General features: G+C 38.8%; 1 long non-coding RNA gene across 2 annotated transcripts; it reads right to left on the reverse strand.

Annotated features, from left to right (window-relative positions):
* Positions 1 to 799: 799 nt before the first annotated feature.
* LOC118561086 lies at positions 800 to 6,332 on the reverse strand. 2 transcript variants are annotated; one of them, XR_004929759.1, is made up of 4 exons: positions 6,225 to 6,332; positions 4,806 to 4,973; positions 1,653 to 1,859; positions 800 to 1,538 (listed from the first exon to the last, which is right to left on the reverse strand). It is a non-coding gene; the product is annotated as an uncharacterized LOC118561086 (long non-coding RNA). The 2 variants fall into 2 exon arrangements; XR_004929758.1 differs by lacking the exon at positions 6,225 to 6,332 and having other exon boundaries at positions 4,806 to 5,069.
* Positions 6,333 to 7,493: the final 1,161 nt, after the last annotated feature.

Consider the following 7,493-nt stretch of genomic DNA (forward strand, 5'->3'; position numbering starts at 1 on the left):
GCTGCTTCTCCTTGTTTAGTTCTGGTTCTAGGTATGCAGAGTAGGCTGGAGCCAGAAGACCTTAATGGTCTGGATGGTTAATACACTGATAACAAGTCTGATGTATTTAGGTGCTAAGCCATTCAGGGATTTATAGACGAACATAAGTTTTTAAAGTCTATTCTCTGATATACAGGGAGCCATGGAAGGACTTTAGAACTGGGGTGATGTGCTGTACTTTCTTAGTCTTAGTGAGGACGCGGGCAGGAGCGTTCTGGATCAGCTGCAGCTGTCTGATCCACTTTTTAGGCAGGCCTGTGAAAACACCGTTGCACCGTTGCAAATATAAACGCATGGATTAGTTTTTCCAGATCCTGCTGAGACATTAGTCCTTTAATCCTGGAAATGTTTTTCAGGTGATAGAAAGCTGACCTTGTAACTTTCTTTAGATGCTTTTGGAGGTTCAGGTCTGAGACCATTACTACTCCAAGATTTCGGGCCTGATCAGTGGTTCCTAGCTGAAGCGACTGAAGCTGTGTGTCAACTTTTGATCTCTCCTCTATTGGTCCAAATATTATTACTTCTGTTTCGTTTTTATTCAACTGAAGAAAATTTTGGCACATTTACCAGAGTCGTGGGGGAGCGCTGCCGAACACGTTCGTGTGAATCGCCCAGTGGACGGGCGGGCAAAATGCATGACAGCATCTGCGGTGGCGGCCGGCCGGCAGTGCGCAAATCCCAGCGGTGGCCAATAGGCCAGAGCGGCGCTTTGCTGCGAGGGCCGCTCATCACCGCTTGCGGTTTTAATTCATTCTCTTTCTTTTAAAAAACACATTTTTATTTTGGCCCTCTTCTTGTGTTAAACTTCTCCCTCCTTTTGGCAAAAATATCTGTTTATTTATTTTTTCTTTGTCATTAGTGGCCATGATAAGTTCAGTTTAATATTTTTTTATGTATCAAACTTTAATTTTGAGTATTTTCTTTATTGCCATAAAGACAAACCTAGAAGAGAACATATGATGGTCTTGGATAACAATTTGTCAACTTCCTGAAAGTTGTTAAAATCTAAAACCATTTCAGAAGTTTAATGACAGAACCTGAATCATCTGGCACAGTCTTCTGATATTTTATCCTCAGGACCAGCTAAAGGCTTTTAGTAAAAAACATATTAACAGTATTTTTTAAACACTGGTACACTTTTCAGACTTGTAAAACCACGTTTTACCTTAAAATTAAGTAAAACATTAACAACAGCTGGACAAACATGCAAACCCGTCATCACCTTACAGCGTAACCTTTCATAGTCACATTCGTGATCATTTAAGAAACTCCAAAGGTCGGAGCTTGCAAAATTCCCTCCATCATGTATATTCTAACAGCCTTGTAGGAGGAGTGCAGCGACAGATACAACAGGACAACAACACTAGTATTGGCTTCTGGGTAAATTGTCTTGGTGTCATGCAGAAACTGGATTTCAGGCTGGCAGGAAAAGCCAAGTGGAGGGATGGCAGAGGCTCCAGAGGTGAACATCGAGAGAGAGGGTGGACCATCCTCCTCTTCTATAAGACAAAACAATAGAAGAATACGACTGTTAGACATGGAAAAAATACCCCTGATGTATTGTACAAAGTAATTTTAAATTTATGGAAATTGACTAAAATGCAAAAACAGACCTTTAATGTCAATCAGCCAGTCACTCCTAAAGCAGACCAATTGGTTCTCCAGAACGCGCTGATTGCTGCCCTGAGCAGAATAGGCCACTGTGGCTCATGTCCCTGGCAGTGAGGGCTTTCTCCTCACACACGGACATGTCAGAAACAACCGCTGGGTTTTTCTGCAGCTCTTTCAGTAGCCCCAGAATCTTGAAGCCCTCTGCAAACCTAAGAGGCAAGGCAAGTTTATTTCTAAAGCACATCTAATGTACAAGACAATTTCTACAAAAACCTTAAAGCAAGGTACAGAGGACATTAAAAAAAGTACATATAAAAAAACAAACATGATTAACAAACAATTTATTAAAGGAACAATAAGCATTATTTTGACACAAGGTTGTGCTTTAGCACTGTCTGTAGACCAAAACAATTATGGGTGCTTTCAAAGGCTGCCTGCACCGCGGCGTGGTGACCACTCTGCATTTCTCAGCGTATTATTAGCATGGTGGACCGCCAGGCTAATATTAACTATAGACCTAAGAACAGGTGGGTCTTTAATCTGGATTTACATAAAAATGTTTTAGCTGAGTCTGGGAGTTTGTTCCAGACACGTGGAGCATAGAAGCTGAATGCAGCTTCTTTAGGTCTGCTTCTGACTATGGGAACCGATCCAGATTGCATCCAGATGACCTGAGAGGTCTTATGGATTTATGTTGGATCAGAAGGCCACTGATGGATCCTGGTCCTAAAACAATCAGAGCTTTATAGACCAGCAGCATAACTCAAAAGTCTGTCTTCTGACAGTGAGGGAGCCAATGGAAAGACCTCAGAACCAGACTGATGTGGTCCAAGGGTTTGTTTTTAGCTAGGGCTGAATGAGCTGCAGTTGTCTATTACAGGGGTTGGACAATGAAACTGAAACACCTCTTATTTTAGTGTGGTAGCTTTCATGGTCAAATTGGACCAGCCTGGTGGCCAATCTTCATTAATTGCACATTGAACCAATAAGAGCAGAGTGTAAAGGTCCAATTAGCAGGGTAAGAGCACAGTTTTGCTCAAAATATTGCACTGCACACAACATTATGGGTGACATACCAGAGTTCAAAAGAGGACAAATTGGATGCACATGGTCCTCCAGAATGGAGGACCATGTGCATCCAATGGTTCAAACTAGTGATGGGTCCGGCAACACCGATGCGTCGGCGCATGTGTCGAGCTCATAGAGCAAAACCCGTGTCGATGCGCGTATCGACACGGGAAAGTCACGTGACCGATACAGGAACTGTTTTGAACTGACTGACGCGCCAAACTGTTTCTGTTCCCTCTAAGCTGCACGCGTGTGCATTTGCGCACAGCAAAGATATGCTGCGCAGTAAATAAAATCCAAGTTGAACTGTAAACAAAGTAACGGTTAATAATGGTTAATTTTTAACCATGTTGCAACTCTGGTGTGATGGTGTACCACAGTCTCGCTCTTTGAGCAGCAGGTGCTGATCGGAGCGCGCCACTGATGGATGGGTTGGGCAGACGCCTTTATGGTTGGGCGGCATTGAAAGGACATGGCAGCAAAAAATTTTAATAAATAAATAAATATAAAAGCCAGTCCACAAGCATCCTCGTTCACATTATTTATTGACTGTATCTAAAAAAAAAAAATCAAATATATGTTTAATTCAAATGAAAATATAAAATAATGCAATGCAACATACAATGATTTAAATTGTATTGTGTATACTTGGTCATCAAATCAGTGTCAGTTAACTCTGTCAACCAGGTTGGCTGTAGGGATTTTAAGGTCCAGCAGGTGTCAGTGTTCAGTGACACAGTATCGGCACAGTATTAATACAGTTTGGCAATGTGTTGAAACGCTTCATGACGCCTCATCGACCCATCACTAGTTCAAACATTGTATCTTGAAGGAGGTGCCGTGTATCAGGATGAAAATGCAGCAATACACACAGCAAGACTGGTGAAAGATTGGTTTGATGACCATGAAAGTGAAGTTGAACATCTCCCATGGCCTGCACAGTCACTAGATCTAAATATTATTGAGCCACTTTGGGGTGTTTTGGAGGAGCGAGTCAGGAAACATTTTCCTCCACCAGCATCACGTCGTGACCTGCTGGCCACTATCCTGCAAGAAGAATGGCTTAAAATCCCTCTGACCACTGTGCAGGACTTGTTTATGTCATTCCCAAGACGAATTGACGCTGTATTGGCCGCAAAAGGAGGCCCTACACCATACTAATAAATGATTGTGGTCTAAAACCAGGTGTTTCAGTTTGATTGTCCAACCCCTGTATATTTAAATGGTAGATCTGTAAACATGCTGTTACAATAATTAGGCTGACTGCAGATGAATGAAGGACTAGTTTCTCCAGGTCCTGCAAAGTAATCACACATTTCATCTGATATTCTTAAGGCTGATTTTGTAATTGCCTTAACTTGTTTTTTAAAATTTAGGTCTGAATCTGTCACTAAATCCAGATTTCTGGCATGGTTGGTGGTTTTTAGAAGTATAGATTAATATCCCTGTCCATCAATCTTACTGATAAAAGCACCATAACACAACTATGCTAACAGAAACATGGAGGAACCCATTTTTTCCCCTCAGATCTTATGACAACATCAACACCTTTGTTAAGATAAGAGGGTGTGAATATTTTACTGGTCGTGGGCAACTCTCATAGGTCCGTTGACAATAAACTTGACAGCGGAGCGAACTAGGGAGTCCTTATTTCTCCAGTTTGGGACATGCCTAAGGCAACCCTTGATGCTAAGGCTGTCTGCTGCTTCTTCAACGGCAAAATTAGCCTCATTGGTGGTTTCACCTTCTTTTGTCTGAATAAAGATGAATACACATGAGTCCACCCCGCCTCTCCCCCAGTGACCGCTGGAGATAGGCACCAGCAACCCCCGCCACCCCATCAGGGATTAGGCGGGTCTGAAAATGGATGGACGGACACATGAGTCTCACCAATAAACTCATGCTAAGTGCATGTCTTTGGACAATGGAAGGAAACCGGTGTGCCTGAAGGGGGCCACATATACACAGGGAGAACATGCAAACTTAACACAGAGGCTGTTGAGCCTCATCTGTGGTAGGCCCACCTTATCCAGGACTAAGCATTTTAAAAAGTATTGAAGGTGACAAATGACAGTTTATACTCATACCTTGATTAGCTGCTCCCGGAGTTTGTGATCATGCAGAACTTCTGGTCTGAAAGGGGCCTTTGGAAGCCCGCAAATTGCTGACTGAGAAAAAAAGTTGGGGAACTCCTCCACGGACAACACAGACTGTAATAATTTTTGCTACAAAGTAGTACAACTTTGCTTCCAATGCTGCAGAAGAAACATAAAAGGATGGTTAGTTAAATGACTACCCAAGACTAAATTCCTCTGCTTAAAATAGACTGAATTCACTAGAATGAGGAAGGCATGATTAAAACGAACCCTGACATACAAAATACCCTAGCACTAATATGTGACGTTTATTTGATGGCTGGCTGGAGAAATACTCATGTCCACTCCACTGATCAGCTAAGACAAAATGGCTTTTAGGGTAACTCTGAGAGATGGGAAGAGGAGAAAGATTAACTGTAATGTAACAATTCTATAATCTCATTTTAAAAGTTTTGGTTTTTTGTGACCAGAAGTTCAATTCAATTTATTTAAATGTTATTTATATAGTGCCAATTCACAACACAACCTTGTATAGGCATATTGAAATTTTAGATATCTGAAATTCCAATTTAATTCGTCATATAATCAGTAGTGGATATATGTAATGTCATTTCTACTAGTAGAAATATATTTTTGATGTCAAGAATTATATATCTGGATATCTAGAATGTTTTATTTATTTTTTATATCTGAAATGATGATGACTAGTATTGACTGGATTATGGAGATCTGAAATTAGATTTCATCCTAGTCGGAATTCAGTTTTAGACATCCGGAATGTTTATTTTAGATTGGAAGAATGTTATTGTAGATGTCTGTAAATAAAAGCCCTATACACATGAATGGGGAAAGTGACGTAATTTGTACTACTTTGAATTATATTCAAGATATCTGAAATATTCATTTTAGATAGGACAAATGTTATTGTAGATGTCTGAAATGTAAATTTTGACTAGGAAGGAATGTATTTGAGATGTCTGGTATACATATTCAGTCAAGCTAATAAATGTTAAAACGGCCTGCCATACCAGCGCAGTACATGGCACTTGGCCGACACGGGACCCAGCGATAACTGTATGGGGGGGAGAGACGCATGCACCTCGACTAACAGCAGCTTAAGCAGCCTATATCCCGCTCTCAAGATAAAAGCATCTACAAAACAGGCAGCGCTGTGGCCACTTTACTCAGTGTAACACAGTAGCTCTCTAGCACATAGCAAGCTGCTGCGTGGGGGCCATAGGTTCGCCCACTTTGCTTGCCTGTCTGAAAATATTTAGACATCTAACCTCACACCATTACAAACATTCCTCAACGTGAACTAAGTTAGTAAGCGTACAATTTATTGTAAATAGCAACAGAATAGGCTAACAACATGACACCAATTATTTTCAACCTGTTTCATCTACTTACCGACAACTTCACCGCTGTTCCCTCTTGCTGGTAAAAAGCTGTCTGGCCTGGGGAGTGCCGAACAAGACTTCTTTGTCAGAAAGACGTCGTTGGTTTAGACACTTGTCAATCAAACATGTCTGACCAATAGAGAAGCACCCGCCCACCGCGGTACGTTTGTGTCAAAATGATTCAATCGAAAAAATTTGAACTTCAAAACTTTTTGAGCTTCAAAAAAAAAAGTGATTCAAACGAAAAAATCTGAACTTCAAAACTTTTTTCACTTAAAAAAAAAGATTCAATCAAAAAAAATTGAACTTTAAAACTTTTTTCTCTTCAAAAAAAAGTTATTTAATCAAAAAATTTTGAACTTCAATTTTTTTTTCTTCAAAAAAAACAAAAAAAAAAACAACGAAAAAACACATTCTCTTCAATACTTTTTTATTGACGGATAATTTTTTTTTGCATTTAATTTATTTATTTTTAATTGAAAATATTTTTTTTGATTGAAACAACTTTTTTGGAATTGAATGATTAAGACACAAATGTCCTACCCATGTATACCCCAAACGCAAAAAAGATTACTTCAATCAAAGAAAACATTTTCAATTAAAAAAAAAGTGTTCAAATGCAATTTTTGGAGTCTCAAATATTTTATTTGCATTCAAAACTATTTTCTATGATTGAAAACGTTTATCTTTTGATTGAAGTGACTTTTTTTATTTATTCCCTTGTTTGTTTGTTTGAAGCAACTTATTTTTTGATTGAATGATAAAGACACAAATGTCCTACCCATTATATGGTCCAATCAAAAAACAATGCTACTTCAATTAAAAACATTGCTTCAAAAAAAAAACGGACTTCTATCAAAGAAAACATTTTCAATCAAAGAAAATCAGTGTTCAAATGTATTTTTTTGAGTCTCAAATATATTTTTGGATTCAAATACTTTTTTTCTTTGATTGAAAAGTTTTTTTTAATTGAAGTGAATTTTTTTTAATTGAAAATATATTTTTTGATTGAAGCAACCTTTTTTTGATTGAATAATAAAGACACAAATCTGCCTTCATACAAGAGTAAACTCAAATGTAAAGCTGTCAACAATGTGAAGCCACACGAGCCAAGTTAACGAAACATCAACACCGGTCATTATGGAGGAATTTATTATTATTATTATTATTATTATTATTATTATTATTATTATTATTATTATTATTAAAATCCCACTGACTAAAACGTTTGGACATTCAGAGTGATTCACTTCCACAGCGGTGTTTTAATTTGAAGACA

Source organism: Fundulus heteroclitus, unplaced genomic scaffold (assembly GCF_011125445.2).
Source record: "Fundulus heteroclitus isolate FHET01 unplaced genomic scaffold, MU-UCD_Fhet_4.1 scaffold_559, whole genome shotgun sequence".
In the NCBI taxonomy this organism is placed as follows: domain Eukaryota; kingdom Metazoa; phylum Chordata; class Actinopteri; order Cyprinodontiformes; family Fundulidae; genus Fundulus; species Fundulus heteroclitus.